Source organism: Carcharhinus amblyrhynchos, chromosome 16 (assembly GCF_965287045.1).
Source record: "Carcharhinus amblyrhynchos chromosome 16, sCarAmb.v2.hapA, whole genome shotgun sequence".
In the NCBI taxonomy this organism is placed as follows: Eukaryota; Metazoa; Chordata; class Chondrichthyes; order Carcharhiniformes; family Carcharhinidae; genus Carcharhinus; species Carcharhinus amblyrhynchos.
Window position 1 is genome coordinate 35,887,290 of NC_137339.1, and position 24,653 is coordinate 35,911,942.

Sequence of the window (24,653 nt, forward strand, 5' to 3'; positions counted from 1 at the left end):
AAATATTGAACAATTCCCGTTAACTAATCATGTCCATGTTATTGTGTTAACAGACCAACTGAGTAGGAGGACACCGCTTTTTATAACTCTCATACAGTAATATTGCTCATGTTGAGGCATACTACTTGCAGCCTGCCTCCTTATCACCTTATATTTGTGTCTGGGATATTGTAGTTGGGCAACTCAGGCAGGAGGAGAGGAAAGAATGGAAAGGGTTAAACAGACAGTCTGACAGTAGTATCCACACTCACTGCGGGTAGACACTCGATAAATTACAAATAACTACATTCCAGACGGCACCAAACAGTCACCCCTAAGGTGAGATCTTTCTGAAGTTACAGTAACAATAAGAAAATTGATATCACTTTTCAAGACTCCACAATGTCTGGAGGGGCCATTGTGCCTCCGGAAAACTAATCAAGTATCAGGGAAATGGGGACAACTAGCATACCGTAAAAATTGGCTTGATAACTACAGTACTTTGTTATTGCGAACATAGAATACGTTCAGAAAACAATAAAAAAAAAGTACACAGGACACTGGATCAGCATAATGTGATCAACACAGAACTTTAATAAAGTTAAAGTAACAATATGATGACCTAATCGAAATGTAGAGCTTTGTAATGTGAAAAAGTATAAGAATGCGTAAGAACGTATGATTAGCAGAGCATCTCAGGAACAAGCTGGAATTACAGCTCCAAGTGCTGCTGAACCTCATACATGTTGAATAAAGCCATTTTTCTTGTAAGTTCTACACAGTCTTGGAATACTCAGTTTAAACATTCCTTCCAACAAGTATATATTTAGGTGGCTATGTGAGCTTCCATTTACAGCCTGACTAATAGCAGGGTCTTTTCAGCATTTGAATGAGAAATTGAGAGTAAGAATGGAACAGAAAGAAGAAAAATTGGTTGGGTGGATGACACTAAGACATGGACTGAGGTAGGTTTGGTGAAAACCAGAGAAGAAACAAAACATGCCAGGCAATGGTAACAACAAACTAACTGTGAGGTACTGACAAAACTCAAATTGAGTCCTATTTCCTCATTTCACATTCCACAACAAATTAAACCAAAGGGAAATTCATTATATATAGGGGTGGAATTTTCCGCCAGTGGAACTTTCCACTCCCATCAAAGTCAATGGACTTTTGAATGGCTCACCACATTTTGCAGCCTCATTCCCTCCATGACAGAGGCATAAAATTCAACCCATATGATTCTCCCAGTTTCCATGCAGCAAGCATAACTACCCCACCAAAACAGTAAATAATGTTAAAATAAAATTCATCTTAAATACATCTGTCTAATGTCAGAGATGGTCATCCTTCACCTAACAACTACACCCAATGGCACAATTGAAATCAAGAAGTCATGTATGGACAACAATATTCAATCACCCTCAGCTCCAGTATAATGTCACATACTGGACAAGATTAGAAGGCTCTCAATAAAAATCTACTGATACTGCCAAATTGGAAGCTCACATCTATAGGTGGTCTAACTAGAATAACAGCAAAGACAAAATACATTCCCCAAAGGTGAATTGATTCTGGCATTAAGACAAGAATGTTCAGAGGCTTTAAAGGAGAATAAAGAAAGAAGTTGCATTTATATCACACTCTCAGGATATCGCAAAGGATTTTAAGCGCAATCGATAATTTTACAGTACAGTTTCTGGTTGTGATGACAAATTTATGTCCAATTAACAAATAAATAAATGCATCCCCAAATAATTTACTTTTTGGAAGTGTTGAGAATCAAATGTTGGCCAGGACACTGGTGGACTTTACAACTCCTCTTTAAATCATGATATGGAATATTTCACATTAACCAGAAAAGTCAGATAGAGCATCAGTTTAACGTTTCACCTGAAAGAAGATGGGGGCGATTCTCCCATCCCGACGTGCTAATATTTTAATATGTCTGGCCAGGAGAATCATGTGTGGGCCGATTTGTGGGGCCCACACATGCATTCCTGACATGCACACATCTTTGAGCACCAGATATCCAGTGCAGTTGGGACCATGCTAGAAATTGATGGGAACAGCAGGCAAGTTATTTTAAAGTTATTTAAATGTCATTATCGGGCCAGGACTGATGTTTCAGGGCCCAACAGTATCTCCCACCCTGTCAGTACAATTTCACTCTGGCGGGGTTCAGACTAGCTCTCCACGAGCGTAAGGCCCTGCTGGAGTGAAGCAGGGGCAATTGGGGCCCTCTGGGGTGGGGGGGGGTAGGCAGTGGAGAGGGTGGTGCCTCCATGGCACTGCCAGCCTAGGCCCTCTGGTAATGCCCAAGGGGCAAAGTTCCCATACCCAGGGGCACCTTGGCACTGCCCATCAGGCATAGGGCAGTGCCTAAGGGCAATTGGTGGGGGTGGGAGGGTCCTGCTGCCACTCTGCCACTGGGATCACTCGGGAAGGAGGGAAGCCAGTGATCGGGGTGGGCTGGATGGTGTCTGCCTCCCATGGGGGTGGGGGTCTGCTGGGATAGGGGAATGGAAGGGATCCTCACTGCTGGGTGATTGAGCTAGCCAACAAACTACAAGCTGACAGTTTGGGGCCACTGCGCATGCGCAGAGGCTCAGAAGTGTTCGACTCCAGCATGAATAGTCCCCACCCCCCGAGCTTTTAATGATATTCACTTATGTGGGTTACTTATGTTCAACAATATAAGTTTCCAGACCTCTTAGTGAGATACTAAACAACTTTTACAATAGATTTTGCCCCCACTGCAGATTTGATTAAGTTAAATGACATTCCATGCAGTGCTAAGTGAGTGCTTATCACATCAGAGATATTGGGGGCAATTCACCCAAAAATGTTCTAAGTGCTGAATTCACACGAGAACGGGTGTAAATCACAATTGTTTTTTCAGGAAACAATTTTTTCACGGAAAAAACAATCGTCATTTATACCAATTTTCGTGTGAATTCAGCACTTAGAACATTTTTGGGAGAATGGCCCCCAATATCTCTGATGTGATAAGCACTCATTTAGCACTGCACTGGAATGTTATTTAAATTAACATTAAGTTAAATTAAATTAATCAAACCTGTTGTAAAAATTGTTTCATCTGTCACTAAGAGGTCTGGAAACTTACATGGTTGAACATAAGTAACCCATAACTATAAACGTATCCAAAGTACTATATGCACGGGTGCCATCTGCATTCTGGCTCCTTCCAGAATCTACCATGTAGTCTATCATGTGACTCTCTATATCATGCCATGGGCAGTTCCACATTAACCCTTTGTTGAACACTCATCTTAAAGTGGCATGCTGCTAACCCTTAAAGGCATATTGCAAGAAAATCCACAACCTTTTGATTACACAGCATGAATATTATTAACTAACCTGATTGGACTAACTGGACGAAATGATAACTTGACAATAGTGCAACAAAATCCAAACAGAAGAAGATGGAAGAGAAGAAATAATGTAGAAAGGCGGCACAGTGGTTAGCATTGCTATGTCACAGTGTCAGGGACCTGTATTCAATTCCAGCCTTGGGTGACTGTGGAGTTTGCACATTCTCCCTGTGTCTGCATGGGTTTCCTCTGGATGCTCCAGTTTCTTCCCACAGTCCAAAGATGTGCAGGTTAGGTGGATTGGTGATGCTAAATTGAGCCTTAGTGTCAGGCAGATTATCTGGGTAAATACATGGTGTTACGGAGATAAAGCCTGGGTGAGATTGTTGACGGTGCAGGCTCGATGGGCTGAATGGCCTCCTTCTGCACATAGGGATTTCATGCGGAAGAGTTGAGTAATAGTTGAGCACCCAAGATTAAGTGCTACAAGCAATCAATTCTGTTTATGTAAGGATTGATCTAGTTCTTCTAAGTATGAAGCTAATTACAGAACTGGCTGAAGCCAATACAGCTGGTGTCAGAGGACTTCAGATCATTGCCAGAATGTGCATCATGTCAAAGCTTCTTTACTGGGAATATTGGTTTTAAAAACAGATAAACTTGCATTTATATCATGCCTCCCATGACCTCTGGATGTCCCAAAGCTCTTTGCAGCCAACAAAATATCGTCATTGCTGCAATGTAAGAAAAGCAGTAGCCAATTTACAAACAGTAAGTTCCCACAAATAGCAATATGATCATGTTCAGGTAATCTGGTTCTTTTAGAAATTTGGTTGGCCAGGATACCAGGAAAATTCCCTGTATCAGCTTCAAAACAGTATTATGGAACATTTTATATCAAGTTGACAGAATAGCATGGGCCTCAGTTCAACAAGTCATCTGAAGCAGTGTTTTCAACATTACCTCAGTACCATCAGAGTGTCAGCCTAACTTTTTAAATTCAATTCTCTGGAGTGGGATATAACCCACCAACTTCTGACTCAGAGGTGAAAATGTTACCCATTGAGCTATGGCAAACATAGCTCGAGCGAATTCTAAGAAAGCTCTTGGAGAGGGAGAGAGGGGAGTAGTGCAGCAGCAAGGATCTGGAGCATCACTGCGAATATTCACAGTAAATAGCTCATTCCTTTAAGTTAAGCTTTCCCTTGACAATTATACAACTTTGATGCCAGTGGAATAAAGGAACCCTGTGTTTTTCACCTTTGTGCAGTTGATGTACTTAAAGAAGTATGAGTAAATTGCTGTTTAACTCAGAAGGAGTGTTTAGGGCCTTGGATGGTGAGAAGGGAGGACATTAAAGGACAAGTGTTGCATCTCCTGAGGCTTGCTTGTACTTGTTTCAATTGAATATACTGGCCAGAATGCGCCAACTGTTCATGCCCCTCCACCTCTGCCAGCAAAGATGAAGGATTTGACGATCAGCCAAATCTTTGTTCACTTCAGTGGGATCAGAAAATCCCATGAACAGCCAGAGAATTCTGACCACTATATTCCAAGGTGGATGGACTTCTGAGAGAACTGACAGCAATGGAGCATTTCAACAAGTCCTGAGACATGAGGCTCAGACAAAGCTAGTAGGGAGCAGCAGTGGGGTGAATGGAACTTTTTTGAATCAAGAATCTATAAAACAGAGAGAAAAATCGAAATGTGATGTCACATGAAAGTGATTGATGAGCATTTCTCCATTTTTCCCTTTCCAAACTAGGAATTGTTTAAATAAGATGCAGAAAATTAAATAATTCAATTGGGGGTATGTGAAGTTGTAATTGAATTTACAATAGGTGTATTAGCTTAGAGCAGCTTTCAATTGAGTGCAGATTTCACCAGTGAAAGGGAATTTGGTGAATGTGGGAAGTCAGTTGTAAAGAATCAAAGGTGCTGCTTAATATATATAAAAAAAAACGAAAGGGTTAAATTTGGACTGTGGGCTAAGTTACAGTAAAGATCTAAATCATATAACCCAACTCAATAAATTGAGCAAGGTTATTATTTAGGATAGAAACTATAAAGTAACAATTGAGAGACATTTCAAAAATTAAAAACCTAATTAGCTAAATAAAATTCACTAGAGACAACAATGCAGATAAGGTGTTGCAGCTGTAACATGTGAGACACCAGTGTGATTTACGACAATTGCACCTGCAATAGATGGCTGCAGCCAGAGGAACTTCAGTTTAGAGTTTATGAGCCAGGGTCAGATGCTACAATGTATTGGGGAAGGAAAAAGTTACATGGACATTTTTCTAGGAGATAGTCACAAACCTTCAGATTTTTTTCCATGGTCAGGGATAGGAGGGTATAGCTGTGCATGAGGCAGGTAACAGGATTTAGAAGGTAACATTGGAGGAAGTTTAGCCCTTGTACTTGACCAACAATACAAGATTCTTGCAGCCTTTGTGGACAAGAGTGGGGTCTGCAGGAATCATGAGCATTGTGATAGAGGGGACCATTCAACAGGCAGTAAAAAGAAATAGATAGTGTTCTCTGCAGCACTGAGCCTGTGCCCTAAAGGCTATGTTGCTGGCCTCATATCAAGGTTAAATTAACCTCGAGGCTCAAGTGGAATTTGGGCTGAAATTTACTGGCCTTTCCTGTCAGCAGGATCTTCCGGTCCTGTCCAAGGTGAGCACCATTGTGGATTCCCCGGTGGTAGAGGGTGCAAACAATGTCAAAACATGTCGAAAACACACTGACAGTGGCTGGACTGGAAGACTTTATTCCAGCCCATGAGGGGGCTGCCTCTCCCACCATGAAACATTCTGCAGGTGAGGGCAAGGAAGTGGAAACACCCGCACTTTAGTAGGAGGGGAAAGATCAAATTGTTGTGGGCTGCATAAGAACCAATGGCAGAAGCAGACTTACAATGAAACGCAGCGTGCCTTGGACCCCAACCAATGCAGGTGCCCCATGCTGGCCATTGGCTTTGGGGCACCAATCACAGCCTGAAGTCTCTATAATCACTGATAAGCTCATTTGTATTTCTTTAGCCTGTCAGCACAAATGCAGAGCAACATTGGGCTCTGGTTGGTGGTGGCCAACCAAGCAGCAGGCAAGCCAATGAGTGAGCCAGCTCATTTCCTGAGGTCATCGTCGTTGAGCAAAGGTGAGGTGCAAGGGCTAAGGAGGTGCCAGCAGTCATTGAGGCGAGCAGTGGGTGACTCAACCAAGCCAGCAGCAGGGCTGAGGAGGGCTGGTGAGCAATGAAACAAGGGCAAAGGTGACGTGAGGAGGCCAGGCAGGAGGCAAGCCAGTGAATGAGCTAGTGGGTTTTCCAAAGTCGTTGTTGGGCAGGGGTGATGTGGGAGGGCTGAGGAGTCATCAAGAGGAGTAGCGGGGTGACACAACCAGGCCAGCAGGCTGAGGAGGGCTTGTCAACCAAGAATAACACCATACCCTAGTCAGGCAGCCAGTGAGCCAGCAGAACATAAGGTCATCAAGTGAACAGGGAAAACTTGAACTCGAGGGCTGAGGAGGGCATAAAAAGTCTGATCATTCAGAAAATGCATTCATTAAAATCAAGAAAGATCAGTCAACATGAAGCGACACTATCAATCTGGTAGTGAAAAGCACAGAAAATTGAAGGCAAGGCAAGAGGACAAAGGTAGGCAAAAAGACATTGCCATTTTACTGTAAAATGTTTCAAGTATTGAGTAGTGCACAAACTGCACATTCATCCTCATTCACCAAAAGTACCGGTAAATTATCTAATGATTTCAACTTGCCGATTTTCAGAGATACCACATCCTTGAAAAAGTTGAACAAGAAGTTCAAGAACAAGAAGAAGTGGACCCTAAAATCAGAATGGAGCTACAAGATACTCTTGATTCTTCTGCTGCTGAAGCGAGGGAAGGAACCTACCCTGAAGACATTGCCTTATGGTGAAAGTCTGTTCCACTGGGTATGGTAGAATATTTCATACTAAATGAACCAGATAACGTAGGTAATATGGAAAATTAAGAAAACAATTTCAGGTTGGAGGCTGGACACAGGTTAGAAATCTTCATAAGTTCCATTTTCTGACAGTAAAGATAATGGGATGACAGAAACTAGGAGTAAATTGATTTCTTCAGAAACCTCAAAGGCAGTCTAGTGTTCTGTTGCAAATTATTCCCTGACTCCTGCAAAAGCATTAATTGATGAGTCCTCTCATAAGAACATAAGAAATAGGAGCAGGAATAGGCCAACTAGCCCTTCGAGCCTGCCCCGCCATTCAATAAGATCATGACTGATCTGTCTTGGCTCAGTTCCACATTCCCGCCCTCTCGCCATAACCCTTAATCCCCTCTCTTATCAAAAACCCATCAACCCGCGTCTTAAAAATATTTAGCGAGGCAGCCTCCACCACTTCAACGGGCAGAGAATTCCAGAGATTCACCACCCTTTGAGTGAAGAAGTTCCTCCTCAACTCCGTTCTAAACCGCTCCCCCTTTATCTTGAGGCTGTGCCCCCTAGTCCTACTATCCTTTCTGAGCGGGAAGAGTCTCTCCACCTCTATCCTATCCATCCCATTCATCATCTTATACGTCTCAATGAGATCTCCCCTCATTCTTCTAAACTCTAACGAGTACAAGCCTAATTTATTCAGCCTCTCCTCATAGCTCAACCCCCTCAACTCCGGCATCAACCTAGTAAACCTCCTCTGCACTCCCTCCAAGGCCAAAATATCCTTGCTTAAGTACGGCGCCCAAAACTGCACACAGTACTCCAGCTGCGGCCTCACCAATGCCCTATACAGCCGCAGCAAGACCTCCCTACTTTTATATTCAATCCCCCTCGCTATGAAGGCCAGCATCCCATTCGCCTTCCTGACCACCTGCTGCACCTGCAAGCTGGGTTTTTGCGACTCATGCACAAGGACCCCGAGGTCCCTCTGCACCGTCGCCTGCTGCAGTTTTTCTCCACGTAAGTAATAATCCTTCCTACCATTATTCCTACCAAAGTGGACCACCTCGCACTTGCCAACATTAAAGTCCATTTGCCATTTCCTGGCCCATTCGCCCAGCCTATCTAGATCCTTCTGTAGACTCTCCCCACCCTCCGCACAATTTGCTTTTCCACCAATTTTGGTGTCATCAGCAAATTTCGACACCCTACACTCGGTTCCCTCCTCCAGATCATCTATATAAATGGTAAATAGCTGAGGCCCCAGCACCGACCCCTGGGGCACTCCACTAGTCACCATCCGCCAATCCGAATAGCATCCATTGACCCCCACTCTCTGCCTCCTATTTGACAACCAGTCCTCTATCCACGCTAACACCCTACCCCCAACTCCATGCCCCCTTACCTTCTGCAATAACCTCTTGTGAGGTACCTTGTCAAACGCCTTCTGAAAATCCAGAAAGACCACATCCACCGGCTCTCCTCTATCCACCGCCCTAGACACATCCCCATAGAACTCCAGTAAATTTGTCAGACACGACTTCCCTTTAACGAAACCGTGCTGCATCTGCTCTATCAAGCAGTTCCCCTCAAGATGCCTCGCTATTTCCTCCTTGATGACGGATTCTAACATTTTACCTACAACAGACGTTAAACTAACCAGCCTATAATTCCCCGCCTTTTGCCTGGCACCCTTCTTAAACAACGGCGTAACATTAGCCGTTTTCCAATCTTCCGGCACTTCCCCGGAATCCAGCGACGTCTGGAAAATAAGCACCAAGGCATCCACTATCACCTCCGCCATTTCTTTCAGGACCCTCGGATGCATTCCATCCGGTCCTGGGGACTTGTCCACAATCAGCCCCTCCAGTCTGTCGAGCACCACCTCTCTAGTAACAGTAATGTCATCGAGACCCTCCAGTCCTACCACCTTTCCATCTCTAACATCCGGCAAATTATTCACGTCCTCCTCCGTGAAGACCGAAACAAAAAAGTTATTCAAGACCTCAGCCATTTCCCCATCCCCTACCACTAAGTCCCCCTTCTCATCCTCTAAGGGACCAACGTTCACCCTAGCCAGCCTCTTCCTTTTTATATATTTATAAAAACTCTTGCTATCCTTTTTTATATTAAGCGCTAGCCCAGCTTCATAGTTTCTCCTACCCTTCTTTATCAACTTCTTTGTCAATCTTTGTTGACATTTAAACCTCTCCCAATCCTCTTCTCGCCCACTACTCTTAGCTACTCTAAACGCTTCCGCTTTTAATTTAACACTTTCCTTCACCTCCTTTGTTATCCATGGCTTATTACCTCTCACTGGACAAATGTCACAAGAGATTTTGTTGATTATGAAACTTCCAAAGACCATATTAAAGATATGTGTCCATCCGTTCAAAGATGTAAGTTATCTGGAAGAATTGATTCTGCGTTAGGTTCAGTTTGAAAAGGAATGTTTTTGCTGGAGGAAACTGCTGAGCCGCGTTGATGAGTCATCAGTGTCAACTCAAAGAGATAAATTTTTAGCCTGCTTTAAACACCTCAGTGAATTTGATGAGCTCCTCAAAGAGTATTTGTAAAATTATAAATTTTGTAGCTCAGGAAAGACCAACTTCAACACACAGAACCAACAACTTCATCACTATAATGGCACAAAGCCAATTCACTAATGCAGATATGCTAAATACTTTTCCATAATAATTGATTCAATACCAGACATGAGTCATGTGGACAAATTAACATTAAATTTAAGGTATGTGACCAGCGATGGTGAAGTTGTAGAGCAATAGAGGAATTTGGTCCTTTATTGCTAGAGGGATGGAGTTTAAAAACAGCAAGGTTATGTTGCAGCTATATAAGGTGCTGGTGAGGCCACACCTGGACTACTGTGTACAGTTTTGGTCTCCTTACTTGAGAAAGGATATACTGGCACTGGAGGGGGTGCAGAGGAGATTCACTAGGTTGATTCCAGAGTTGAGAGGGCTGGCTTATGAGAAGGCACTGAGTAGACTGGGGCTATACTCATTGGAATTCAGAAGAATGTGAGGAGATCTTATAGAAACATATAAGATTATGAAGGGAATAAATAAGATAGAAGTAGGGAAGTTGTTTCCACTGGTGGGTGAAACTAAAACTAGGGGGCATAGCCTCAAAATAAGAGGAAGCAGATTTAAGACTGAGTTGAGGGGGAACTTCTTCATACAAAGAGTTGTGAATCTGTGGAATTCCCTGCCCAGTGAAGTAGTTTGAGGCTACCTCATTGAATGTTCTTAAGCAAGGATGAATAAATTTTTGAATAGTAAAGGAATTAAGGGTTATGATGAGCGGGCGGGTAAGTGGAGCTGAGTCAACAAAAAGATCGGCTCTGATCTTCTTGAATGGTGGAGCAGCTTGAGGGGCCAGATGGTTCTTATGTTTTTATTTCTGTTTTGTTCAGCTGCAACCCCACACTTCTGATCATCTCAAAACAACAGTTTTGGAAATCATTGCAAATTTGGAATTGGACATCAAAAACTATCATGGGCCTATCTTCAAATATGGCAGGCAAATATTCAGGTCTACAAGCAGGACTAAACAATGCAAACCCCTGTGCATTATCCATCACATGTTCCAGTCACCCCTTGAATTTAATCTGCCACACTGCAGCTGAATCCTATGAGACAGGTGTATTTCTTTGACTTTGTTCAAAACTTATTTCAGTTTCCACACATCAGTAGAATATGTTGCAATCATGATGGAGCAGACACAGGGAAAACATTTGATGGTAAAAATAATTTGTGACATCAGGTGGTTCACCATGCAAATGCTGTTTTGGCATTGAAACTGAATTTTATTGATATCAAGGAAACCTTATCAGACAGAGCCACATCAAATTCAAATAAACTACATGTCAAAGTGAAGCAAGATCCCTAACAGAGAAGTTTTAAAAGTACAATATTGGTGTTTTTGTTGTTTTGTGGAATCATTTACTTCAAAGAATTAATGCTGTCAACAAATCATTGCAAAATGTTAATACAACTTTATTGAATGCTGCACAATTGTAAAATGTTTTGTCATGTAAGTTCAAGATGACTACAGCTCGGTGGAAGTAGAGACAATAATATTAACAAAAAAATGTTTGGTCCCTCTGATGATGAAAAGCATATAAGACTCAGGGAATTATTTTTCAATGAAACTAGAGACAATTAAGTCACTTTAAAAGGGAAAGAGGAGATCAGTGTTGAAACTGTCAATGTTATTTGTGACACTGCCATTTGACATTAAATGGTGTTACCATTACCGAATTCCCCCACTGTCGACATCGTTGGGGTTACCATTGACCAGAAACTGAACTGCACTCACATTAACACAGTGGTTACAAGAGCAGGTCAAGAGGCTAGAAATACTGTGGTGAGTAACTCACCTCCTGACTCCCCAAAGCCAATCCACCTATAAGGCACAAGTCAGGAGTGTGACGGAATACTCCCCACTTGCCTGCATGGGTGCAACTCCAGCAACACTCAAGAAGCTCAATACCATCCAGGACAAAACAGCCACTTCATTGGCATCATATCTACAAACATCCACTCTCTCCATCACTGATGCTCAATAGCAGCAGTGTGTGCTATTGCTATACAAGATGCACTGCATTACCAAACATTCTTAGACAGCACCTTCCAAACCTCAACCACTTCCATTTGGAAGAAGGGCAGCACATACATGGGAACACCACCAATTGCAAGTTCGCCTCCAAGCCACTCACCATCCCAACTTGGAAATATATGGCCATTCTTTTGCAGTTGCTAAGTCAAGATCCTGGAATTCCCTCCCTAACAGCAATGTGGGTCAACCTACAGCATGCACTGATCTCCACTCTGACAGTGGCACAGGACACCTCACTTCCCCATCCTACACACATGCTCCTACCAGCCTAAAATTAAATGGTCACTTAAGGATCTAAATAAGTGAAAGGGTGGAATTCCACCTAAGACCCTGCTTGCCAAGAGTGAAATTATGTCCGGGTTTGGGTTTGCAGGTTCTGGGGAATTCCATCCATTCAATTTTACATTCCCCCCCACCTCCCCACCTTGAGGGACACATAAAATTCTGCCCATAAGATTTTGAGGGTGCTTTGTTGGTAGTTTCAAAATTAATAGTTTTAGAGTGACTATCATTTTGTAGTTTGAATTAACATTATTAAGCATTTTGTGCTAAATTGACAAAAACCATTGTAATAAAGACAAATTCCGCATTATTGCGAACTAGGCAGATGAGTTCAGTGTGTGGCATCAATTGTGAGACAGTTAACGAATAAATAATTCATTACTAAATATGTTAGAAAGGCTGAAAAGGTTATCTGGAACACATATGTTTATAAATTTTATAGTTATAAACATATTATTAATACTTAATTAATACAGATTCTTAAAATGCTGTGTGAATTATAAGTGGACTGGCAAAAAAAAATTACTTATTAACCTTGACAGAGGGATTGAATTGGCTCCTGTTCAAGACATCTCAGCTTTAAATGACAGACAACTTATTGGCTAACTAGGATAAGAGATATAGCTTGAGAGAAGCATCTTCTTAAAATTGAGACAAAGGGCCCAATTATCCCACCTCTTCAGACAGCTGGTAGGAATCCTGATGCCCCGACGAAAGGTGCATTGGTCAAAAATCAAGATTCCGACAGGCATGAAGGCTCTCGGGATTCACCTCACTCGCCCCGCTTGCTTCGATCCCACTATTATTCAATGGTACGCCATTAAGAATGGAAGTCAACATGGGAGCCACTGCTACTGTAGTAGGGGACCAGACCTACAGGCATCTGCGAGAATGGATCCAGTCTCTGAAATAAATGAACACTCAATAAGACTGGCAACATACATGAGGGAAGGATTGTGGGTACAACTGAAATCTCTGTGAGCTATTGGCAACAATCTGCCCAACTTCAATTGATTGTGATGTCTGGGCAAGGACCAAGTCTAATGGGCTACAATTATATCCAAGAAATAAAACTCAACTTGTTGGGAATTTTCAGAATGAAGGAGGCCAGTATGAAATAATCCAGGACATTTTTCAAGCTGAACTTGGGAAGATTAAAAGCTTGAAGGCAAAAGTTCATATAGACCCAGAAGCCAGCACAAAATCTTTCAGAGCTAGACCTGTGTCCGCACTTTGTTAGAGAAAGTCATAACCAAACTAAAATGAATAGAAGCGGGTCCAGTTGCAGAATGGATAGCATCCATATTGCCTGTGATAAAAGCAGGCAAAACAGTCTGCATCTGTGGAGACCATCAATTGTTAGTAAACCAGGCTGCAAAGCTGGACAAATACCCTATCCCAAAGGTAGAGAATTTATATGCAACACTGCCTGGGGGACAATCATACACAAAATTAAATATAAGACCATAAGACATAGGAGCAGAATTAGGCCGGTCGAACCTGCTCCGCCATTCAATCATGGCTGATCATTTTCTCATCACCATTTTCCTGTCTTTTCTCCATAATCCCTGATCCCCTTATCAATCAAGAACCTATCTATCTCTGTCTTAAAGACAGTCCATGACCTGGCCTCACAGCCTTCTCCGGCGAAGAATTCCACAGATTCATCACTCTCTGGCTGAAGAAATTCCTCCTCATCTCTGTTTTAAAGGATCGTCCCTTTACCATGAAGTTGCGCCCTCTGGTTGTAGTTTTTCCTACAAGTGGAAACATCAACTCCATGTCCGCCCTATCCAGGCCTTGCAGTATCCTATAAGTTTCAATAAGATCCCCATTCCTAAGCCTATCAACAGTCGGAGTTGAATGATACTTCTAGAGGCTATGTGACTACGAACACCCATAAAAATTATGGGGACGATTTTCCCGGCCCACTGCACTGCTCTAGTAGCAGAGCAGGCTGGCAGAGAACAGCGGAGGCTGTTTTCCAGGCTTCCCGCTGGGCGTCGCATCCTCCACATGACTCCCAGTCCAAGATTTCCAGAGCAATTAGTTCTGTGCCAGAAATTGGCGTGGAGCTGATTACAATATGGAAATATTCATTTCCACATCGTTAGCAGGCCCAGGACTGAAGTCTCTGGGTCCACAAACATTCCCAACCCCGCTCTCCACCCGCCCACCGCCAGCAGTGGTTCACTACAGCAGAGTTTAAAACTGCTCCCCACAAAAGGAAAAGGGGGAGAGGAGGGGATAACTTAGGGGCTTGGCTCGGGGCAGTCCAAGTCATTGGTGGGTGGAGTGGTCAGCAAAACCAGCAATGGGGGTTTGCAGGACTCACCAGTGATCGAGTGGCCTGCAATGCAGGGCCTCTGCACATGTATCGATCTCCGCTCTGACAGATCGGCACATGCACAATGGCCCACTCAGCGCTATGTTGCTGACCTCTCAGACAGGAATAGCCCTGCCCCCTCATTTCCAGAGGGAATCCCACTAGGGCATCTGTAATGCACAGTGTGTTTCTGAAAATCAGAAAAAAATTGGTAGGAGCTACTCCTGTTTTCAGGAATATTGTGGACTTAGAATTATTTTGGGAGAAACTCAACCTATAACAGTAATACAATCTTGCCTTTTGGCTGTTCATCGGCTTGCACAATATTTCAAAGAACCATGGAAAGTTTATTAGAGGGCTTGCCATGCATCATATATATGGATGCTTGCAACTGAAGAACATTTGATTAATCTGGAAGAAGTACCGAGAAGATTTCAGAAGGCAAGGCTTTACCTAAAAACAGAAAATCGCACTTTCCAGACCAATGAAATAGCTTTCCCTCAGCTACCATGTAGATGCATAGGGATTGCATCTTATGGAGGACAAAATGAGTACAATAAAGAAGGCACTGGTCCTGGGAAAAGTCTCTGAGCCTAAATCATTCCAGCGACAGTTAATTATTACAGGCGTTTCCTGCCAAATCTGTCAACACTGTTGGCTCCTTTACATGTGTTACTGAAGAAATACCAGACATTATTCTGGAAACCACCACAGAAAGAAGCATTTATTAAGGTCAAGCAACTATTACAGTCATCTTGCCCACTGGTACATTTTGATCATTCCAAGGAGTTAGTACTGATATATGACACCTCCCCATACGACGTTGGGCAATTTTGTCTCAGAGAATGGATGATGAGTCTGAGATGCCTATTGCATGTGCTGAGAACCCTTTCAGAAGCTGAGAAAGGTTATTTGCAAATAGAAAAAGGGTTGTCTGTTGTGTACAGAGTGAGAAAATTCCACCTGTATGTCTATGAATTTTACTGTTGTGACATATCACAAGCTACTGTTGGGTCTGTTCAAGGTGTGGAGATGCCAACATTGCTCTGGGGAGGGCACAGTAAGAAGTCTCATAACACCAGGTTAAAGTCCAACAGGTTTATTTCAAATCACGAGCTTTCGGAGTGCTGCTCCTTCATCAGGGGATTTGGAGCAGTGCTCCAAAAGCTCGTAATTTTAAATAAGCATGCAGCCATCTGGTCTACTCCTGCTCATATTTTATGTGTTCACAATATACGCTCAAGGAAAAGTTCCTCATTTTTAAGCAAGGCACTCCACAGCCTTCTGGAAACTGCATTCAATTCAACAATTTCAGATTATTACTTCTGCCCCATTTTTATTGGATAGTGGTTGTTACTGTGATTTTGCCTTCCCATCATACCTCCTCTGGACATATCCTTTGTTTCTATATTTGATCCACTACTATCTTATTTTTTTCGATCGCTATCATCAATTTATCACTTGATCCCCTGCCTTCCACCACACCTCGGACCTTCCTGTTTGTTCTCTACCTCACCCCTTGCCCCTCCCCCTTCAGCCTTTCTGTAAACATTCCCAACTCCAAAGAAGAGTCACCAATCTGAAACATAAAGTGTTGTCTCGGGTGAGAAAAGCGATGGCAGCTGCCAGCTGTCTTGCTGGCTTTTCCCACTGTATTTTCAAACACTTAGGAAAAGGAATGAAAGAGGTGGGTCCCACCATGTCATGTTGGCAGGGCAGAATGAACATAACCCATCAGCAATCCCAGTTCCTGCCAGATCGGGTGCTGTTTTTAAATGTCACCCCAATGAAAATAAATAAATAAGAGAAGCACCACATCATGGAAAGCCCCCACCATGAACAGGACATTGTCAGGGGGAAGTGACAGTACTGTCTAGGCATGATGCTCCACCCCAGGGGCAGTACTTACCTGGGAGCCCCTGATGGGTTGCTTTTGCCAAGTCTCCATTTGTCAAAAGCTGTTGTAAACATCTGGCATGATACTGCAGGGATGCCCGCTAATGCCATGTAAATGTTTGCCAATGGGATTCCTGGCCTTTCATGTCAGGAATGCCATTATGTCATGGCGGCCAGTGGGGACAATCTCAGTGGGAAGTCCCGTTAATGTACATGCCATTTGGGAACTTCTGCTGGATTCTCTGTCCCCTCTGGTCTTTTCTATTTTTAGTTCAGATTTCCAACATCTGCAGTATTTTTCTCTTGTACAAAATTATTGATTTGTTGGCTCTGAGGTAGGCAAACATGACTCTTTTGAGTCTGGTAGATAGGGAGAAATTGTTTCTATTTGTGGAAGGATTGAAGACCAGCAAATTCCAATTTATGGTGATTACAATTTTTCTTTGCCAATATGGGAGAAAACTTTTTTAGGCAGAAAGTGGTTAGGATTTGGAATGCGTTATCTGAAAGTGTGGCGGGGACAGATTCAATGGCAACTTTCATTGTATCATCATCCAAAGAGGAAACATTTGCAGGACTACAGGGAAAAAACAAGAGAAAAGCACTAGTTTAACTGCTCTTGCAGAGAGCCAGCACAGAGAAAATGGCCCGAATGATCTCCGAGAACTGTAACCACTTGATTTGACCATACATTTAATTTCAAGGGGACCCAATTCATTCATTGATGGCTGGTGCAACTGTTGAAAGAGAAAGCATACTTAGAAGGTTTGAATTGTAACATCCACCCTTCAAATAAGCACAGGAAGATATGTGAGATTGGTTGGAACCTATCCTAAGCAATCTCCTTTCTTGAGAGAAATTGCCTTGTCTACAAATACAACTTCATCCGGTGAGCTGCTGAAATTAGGAAGACATGTGGAGGAGAATCTGCATTCCAACACTCCAGTAGGCCCCCTTTTTTTAAAAGTCTAAAAACATCTGGACACTTCAATGCCATGAGTAATCTGGCACTCTTACAACCATTGTGATTTATATCTTTACCATCTTTAATTGAATATATTGTATCAATTTCTTCTTCACCCTGAACAATCATTCCAGTTTATACCATCATTACCATTCAGTTAAACGTGCACATGTTTCAAAAAGCAGCTTATATAGAAACAAAGAAACATATAAGATAGGAGCAGGAGGTAATTGTATACCAGTGGTGTTAATAATAAGCAGTGAAAATATTTTGTGTATGTTCCTTGATATATCTACAGCCGCAATAACTGAAATGGTCTTGCTTGTTTCCAATCATTAGCTCCTCATTCTGTTCCATATTCCATAGAATTGTTTATTTGTTTTGCAACTCATTAATTCTGAGGTTTTTAAAGCATTTTTAGAACTGCTAAACCATTAAAGGAGCCGGTTTTGGACAGGTGTTGATGGTGCCAGCATGAGTAGACTAAGATGAATGTTTATTGTTTTAGCTGAAGGATTTCATGATGCGTACGTCATTTTTTGTAGGATAGAAATGTTAATACACATTTACTTATTCCCTGTGCAATAATTACTCATTCTATTTTGGTCATGTAATGTGAAACACAGCTTTAAACTAATGGTGCAAATTGACTGTGATTTAATTAAGAATTGCTGAAGAAGATTTTAAATGAGCCACTCCGGTTCTGCACTTGGGAGAGATTAAAATCATGCAATTAAAGTCAGTTGGAAGCAGAGTTTACTACCTGCCTCTCTTTTAGGCTGATCCATGTTCACAATTTTTTTTTAAGTGTAAATCCCCTAAATAGATTCCTCAATATTCACCAATATATAATCAAAGATTTTCAAGATTTGGGGAATAGATTGTGAAGGATAGTACCAAAAATGACATCAATGAAAATTGTAAGGGATAATTAATTAGCCATAGACCACAAAGGACCATTGGGAGCTATCTCAATCAGAGAGAGATGATTACTTATATACATTGAAGGGCATCGCTCCAGATCAAATGTGGCACAAGACAAGGAGACAGGTCTCCATAAGCTACCACAGCCAGTTTAGGGATTGCACCCATGCTGTTAGAATTATAATACAACACACTCTAGCCATATAGCCAACTGAGCTTACTGATCACTACAGATAGATTGATAATTAGACAGATAGATGAACCCAACAAGTATACAATCTTGTAATCCCTGCTGATATTAATACTGCACAAATCAGATCCTAGAGCGAAACCTGACTTGATAGATCCTAATTTTTTTTTAGAAAACTTGGAAGTGAACTACTGAACAAATTCACAGGGATCTGCTGCTGAACATTTAATTCAAAGAATAAAATCTTTACTAAAACAAGAAAAGTGAATTTTATTATACCAGACAAAAAGAAGTTGGAAAGATGACAATGCAAACACAGGAAGATTATTCAAGTTAACACTTCTTCTTTACCCCAGCAGCACCTTTACAGACACGTAATCCAGTGAAGAGTTACCATTAACTTGACATAAAGGCTTCTCACTTAGTAGTGGCACAGTTGCAAACGGTTTTCTTCTGGTGAACTCCTGAATATTAACTTGATGCTTTCCACCCAGCTTGCATCGCTCGCTCCAAGACACCCAAAAGCCATACTCTAAACTCGCTGTTTCTTTAACTATGGAAAAAACAAATTAATTCCCTAAACTCAGTCTTCCTTTTGCACCTCTGCTAAATTAATCACTTTACTGAGATCCATACTAAGTATTCAGTCAACAATTGCCCTTAATAATCTTGTAGTCTCAGAGAACTTAACATTTATGCCCTTTCTCTCTGATTCACACAGAACTCTTTCTGTCTCAACCCTGTCTTTTATTGTGTCTATTTTTCTGGACCACTGTCATGAGGCAGCAGTAAAGATTTTTCAATTTTGTGTTTTTTCCCCAGGATCACTAAAATTTTAACCCTTTCTAACCCATCTCCTTAACTTCAAGAGTTATAAAACCTCAATAAAACAAAATAGATAAATAAACCCAAAATACTTGACATTTTAGGTGGGAGACTCCCAGGCTCCAAGACTCACAAATGTAAATAAAACTGAAACCATTTTACCTTGCATAACACATAAACAAAAATAACATATACATATAATATGTTATATATTCAATTTAAAAATTATACATTGGTCATAACAGTTAGAAAATTTGAGACATAGCTGACAATGAAAGTCTGCACTAGAAAATATTGAAAAATATGAGAGCTAAAGATAGAATCATTTAGCATTAACAGGAGCAAGATTAAGATGAGTAGTAATTGTTGCTTGGCTATGGGTCTTATCTATTGTCTAAAATGGCATCTGCAATGTGCATATTTTTAGGTGCCACATTGGTGAGGGATTTTGTGCATGTGAACAGCCACTAATAGTATGCAGAGCAAACAGCTCGTGATGTTAATCATCATGCGATGCTGAATTAATGTCAACAATGCCATTTTGGAGCTCAACGTTCCTGCTTGCAACCTCTCTTAACCAAGGCTGGATAAGCATTCAGCAGCTGAAAAGATGGCCAAGCAATGCAATTTAAAGGAATAATCAACTGCTTACAGCAGGGTTTTTAACCAGGGTTTCCCAGAACCCAAAGATTTTCGGAGCAACCTGAGCATCAAGTTATTTGAAAACTGTATTAAATCCTTCAAGATATATTGTTCTTATTTAGTTAAAAATATTCATTTATTCAATAATGTTTTACTTCATTTTTGTTTCAGGTAATGGGAGGAGAGAGAGAAAGTTGGGCCTTCACCAAATTTCACAATATATTACACAATTCTTTAACCAAACACAAGGTTGAAAAGAATATTTAGTAATTTTCTGACAACAGAGTTCAGGAGCAAAAGCGTGAAAAGGAGGAAGAAGAAGAGGAAGCATATAAAGGCCCAATTTGAGTTCCATTTGATAGTAAATGCTGGAACGGGTAATAGGGATGTGATGAAATAAGCAGTGTTTGAGGCTAGTGGTGCAGTTGGTCAGATGCAACATTTGGAGGTGCATTTAATGACCGTGACCATGACCATGACCACTTATCTGAGGTCACTGAATTTCTTGCAGTACAACATCAGGTCTATGAGATTTGACCATTGACATTGCCCCCCCATGATCATCTGCTTACACTGCCTTCTGCATTTGCATTGGGTTTGGGCTCCTGGCCTCCTGTAGATATAGGACATTCTTTCTCTTTGCATCTCCTCCAAAAAGTCTTCAGTATGACGTCCGAAAAAATTTAATCCCCCTCTCTCCCATGTTTTGCAATTGCTCAATGTTTCACAAGTCTGATTCATTTCCAGACCAAATGCCAGAACCTACTCAATACACAATGCACTTGCTTTTAAAAGATGCAGGTTAGCTTTAAACTGTTCAAGCTGGCTTTAACTGGTACTAACCATTCACGATATTGGTTCCCTCTGGGTAGGCTCAGAGGTCCCACCAATCAACAGCATGGATATCACTGACAAGATGCTGAAATTGTTAAAATAGCAGACAGCATGAAGTTGGTTGGGGCTACTAAATATAGCGCACATCATGTTTTCACCCAGATTTGGACATGTTTCAAGTGTCAAAATAAAAGGATTTTTTTTCCCCTTTGTTTATCATGGCTTCAACAACATAAATAAATGATCTTCCAGCTTCTCCAGAGTGGAAAAAGTTAACTGCATTTCTAATATAAATATTCTTTAAAGCTGAGAAAGTGGAGTATCTTCCCACAGGATTGGTTTGAAATGTTACAACAGGGAAAATGGCGCTTAAGACAAGCATTAGATGCACTCCAACTAATCATCTGAAGGCTTAAAGGATCAATGTAAATGGGGTGGCTCATTGTAAACAATTATATTCAATCAAGCAGCTTGGATGTGTCCATCGTACTTTCATATAATATCATTGTGCAGTTTGTATAAGGCAGTCCACACAGCACCCAGATCACACCTCTTTAGCACTTGCTGACATCAATTGGCTGAATTTTTGTTTTGGTAGCTGCTTGGTCAACTTCAGCCTTTGGGAGACGAAAGTTACTGGAATCCTGGAAAGGAGGCTAATAGAATGCTGCCTTGAAATTATTTTAGCCTGGATAAGAATAAGTTTAAAACCTGCCGAAAGAGACTTCTTCCTGCTTGAACTAGTTAGGTCATATTGATAATGCCTACCAGCAGCTTAGAAACAAACAAACAAATAATCTTAAGAAGATATTGATTTAAACTGTCTGCAAGAAACTCATGAACTATAGCACATTAAAGTGGATTAAGTTCTTGCAGCTCAGGCATAAAACCAACATTGTGGAACACACATGCATTATAGAAACATATGTACTTTTTTACCATTGATTTCAATGCAGATGATAATCAAGAGTTCTCTATAATAAACTGCCAACCCGTGACATCAATTTATGTCCAGGCAGCAAATTGACAATGTGGCTCAGTATGTTTGGAGAGACTAAAAGTTACATCTAAAATTCCAGATTCCATGTGTGTCAGTTTCTTGGGAACTTTTTTTATTTATCACATTAATGTATCCATGCATGACTGTGTATTAACACAGTGAGATACTGTCACTAAACCAGTGAGCATGTCATCAATTAATATCGAAAAGACAGAACTCACTTCAGGACAATTTGGTCATTCACTAAGTTACAGACCTTCAAGCAGCCTTTTGGAGAAGGGTGCAAATAATCTGTGTCATGGAATGGTTGCAAATTGGTTCTGTTCATGCCCATCCTCCTTGATTCCCTGGATGGTGAGTCCCAAACTCATATCCAACTGGCTGAGAACTATTTGGCTGGAGGGAGAGAAAATCCTTGGCTGATCCAAATTGTACCATTATTACACACAATACACAATCATTGCCAGGGTGAAAACTTTGAGAAACAAGGCCATACCATAAACAAAATTACTGGCATACACTCTTTCCATTTATTTCCTGACCATGCTCAGCTTTTCTGTTGAATTTTTTTGTCTCCTCTACCTCAAACCAGACTCTGCTGCTCAAGTTATATAATGTTTCACATTTTAAAACAAAGTTCTTTCTTCAAATCTCTGAACTTCTGATATTGTTGTTGTCCCACAGCTTTTACTCATTCTCATTCTTTTTACTCAAATGTATGAGTAAAAGCTGTGGGACAACAACAATACTGTTGTACTTAATTTTCTCTATGTATTCTTATTAATTGAATAAAAATGTTCTGCATTACCCAATCACACAGAAGCAGGTCTAGCTGTTTCTGCCTGAATCTGAAGGAATAGGAGCAAGTAAAACACATTGTTTGGCATCAATCCCTCTCTCCTTACGAAGCTTCTTCGAATATTTTCATCCAATCTAAGGAATGGGAATGCCATGATGTATCATGATGCAGAGGGCAGGCATCATCATTGGTAGTGAGAAAATCCAACAAAGAATCAGCCAGAGTCTTTCTTGCACACCTCCCAATAGCACAGATAGAGACATAGAAACAAGTTACACGTCCTTATGGCCAGGGATGATGTGTGATATGAGGCTACAAGACTGGATGAATATTGAAATAACTTAAAAATGAAACAAAACATGTATTCTGCAAGGGCATTTTTGAGTTCCCATATTACACACAATCTCTTTGGTTACTGCACCTCACATAACCTTACTAACTGACACAGAAAAAAAGTTTTATAAACATACATGATCAAAAAAAAGCCTGTTGTGCCTATTCTAACTAAATAGACACAGTAGAATCCTATATAGCAGACACATACCTGATATCAGTAAACAGTGTCTGTCCTGAGCTTTATGTAGAACTGAACATTAAGCTTTTGGAGAGCTGCTTCTCTTTCTTGGCAGGTAAAATTTTTGCCATATGGAGTAAATTTAGATGCACACTCCACATTTGCTTAGAACCCTCGTCACAGAATTATGGGATTTTAGCTAGTAAGTGATTGGTTCCAGAGTTGTCAGGAAATCAAAACTAAAAAAAAAGTTTTTACTTTTAAAACCTTTGTAGATAAAGACCAGTTTTCTTCAACAAAGAACAGAATTTTAAAAATTCTGTTCCTGTCACACAGCAAAAAATGGTTAATAACTTATCATGGTCATGTAAATGAAAACTATCACAGCTGTTCCATCTAATTGCTCAAACCTACAGGTTAAGCTGACCGCTATTAGAGGCTCAGCAATATAAGAATCCAGGGATACCATGCTGCAATGCGGTTACATTACAATTTATTTGTGTGTTTTACAGTACACATTTTAAAATGCCTTTGGTGGCAATGGTCCATCCCTTCAGATCCATTACAGTACCATGTATGAACAACCTTTGGTGAACCCTGATCCAGCTAACCCTAAAGAACCCTTGTTAAACATTCCTAACCCTCTCACATTGCATCCTTTCTACACTGTGTATAGTGTGCTGGCAACTTCAATTCCCAAGTAAACTTTTCAGTATCATGTGTGATATTTATCATAACTTCATAAAATAAAAGAATTATTTTTCTTAAGTTTTTTTAATATCAAGTTACCTTTTTATATGAATCTTGGTATTTTATACTTAGTAAGGAATATGGTGTAGGCAGTTGTTACAGTTTTACTTAATTTGTTATAATGTATGTTATAAATTGCCATTACTATGCTTATTGAAGTATACCTTTTTTAATTGAATGAAGGTTGAGTAGAATAGGAAAAAAAAGTAGATAAATTATATTGTGGATTGATGGTGTGAACTTAGTTTTAAATACCTAGATAAGAAGACAGGAAGGCTGCGGCAATTTCACAACTGTGAGATCCTGGAATACAGAGGTATATTTTTCGAATGAATTATGGTAGTTATGAATACAGTCCAATTTCATAATTGAATCCAGTGAACTACTGATCCCCTGGAACAGCCAAGTAAGCTGGACTGTTCCAAGCATGGAAATTTGTGCTTTGACATGAGAATGCAAGTTTAGTGCAGGGATCAATTGAACCTGAATTTTTAATCTGGGCCACAATACTTCAAGTAATTAGTGAACAGGTCATTTACAGCTTGTGCTACCAGGATGACAAGACACCTTTAACAATCAAGTAAATGTATTCACACATTATGATCTGCCAACTGGTTAAATATTTGATTCTGGAGGAAACATTTCCTGTTTGCTATTTGCAAGAAAATCATAAACGCATGTATGAAGAATGTGTTTATAATTTCACTCTGAATAATGAACATAGGAAACTGATGCACTCTGCCCCTGGTCAGTGCCTTTTTTGAGACTGCATTCATGGGGTCTGGAAACAAATACCAGGCAAAGGGACTGTGG

The 24,653-nt window shown here is 40.9% G+C and overlaps 1 protein-coding gene across 4 annotated transcripts in view; it reads right to left on the bottom strand.

The window, feature by feature from the left end:
* ripor3 (RIPOR family member 3) overlaps window positions 1–24,653 on the bottom strand; it is a 207,591-nt gene that overhangs the window by 122,234 nt on the left and 60,704 nt on the right. The window contains exon 2 of one of the 4 annotated variants that reach the window (XM_080204442.1): window positions 12,852–13,080. The exons of the other annotated variants lie outside the window; for them this stretch is intronic. The gene's annotated coding sequence lies outside the window, so the exon portion shown is untranslated. The remainder of the gene's footprint in view (window positions 1–12,851; window positions 13,081–24,653) is intronic. 4 annotated transcript variants of the gene reach the window in all.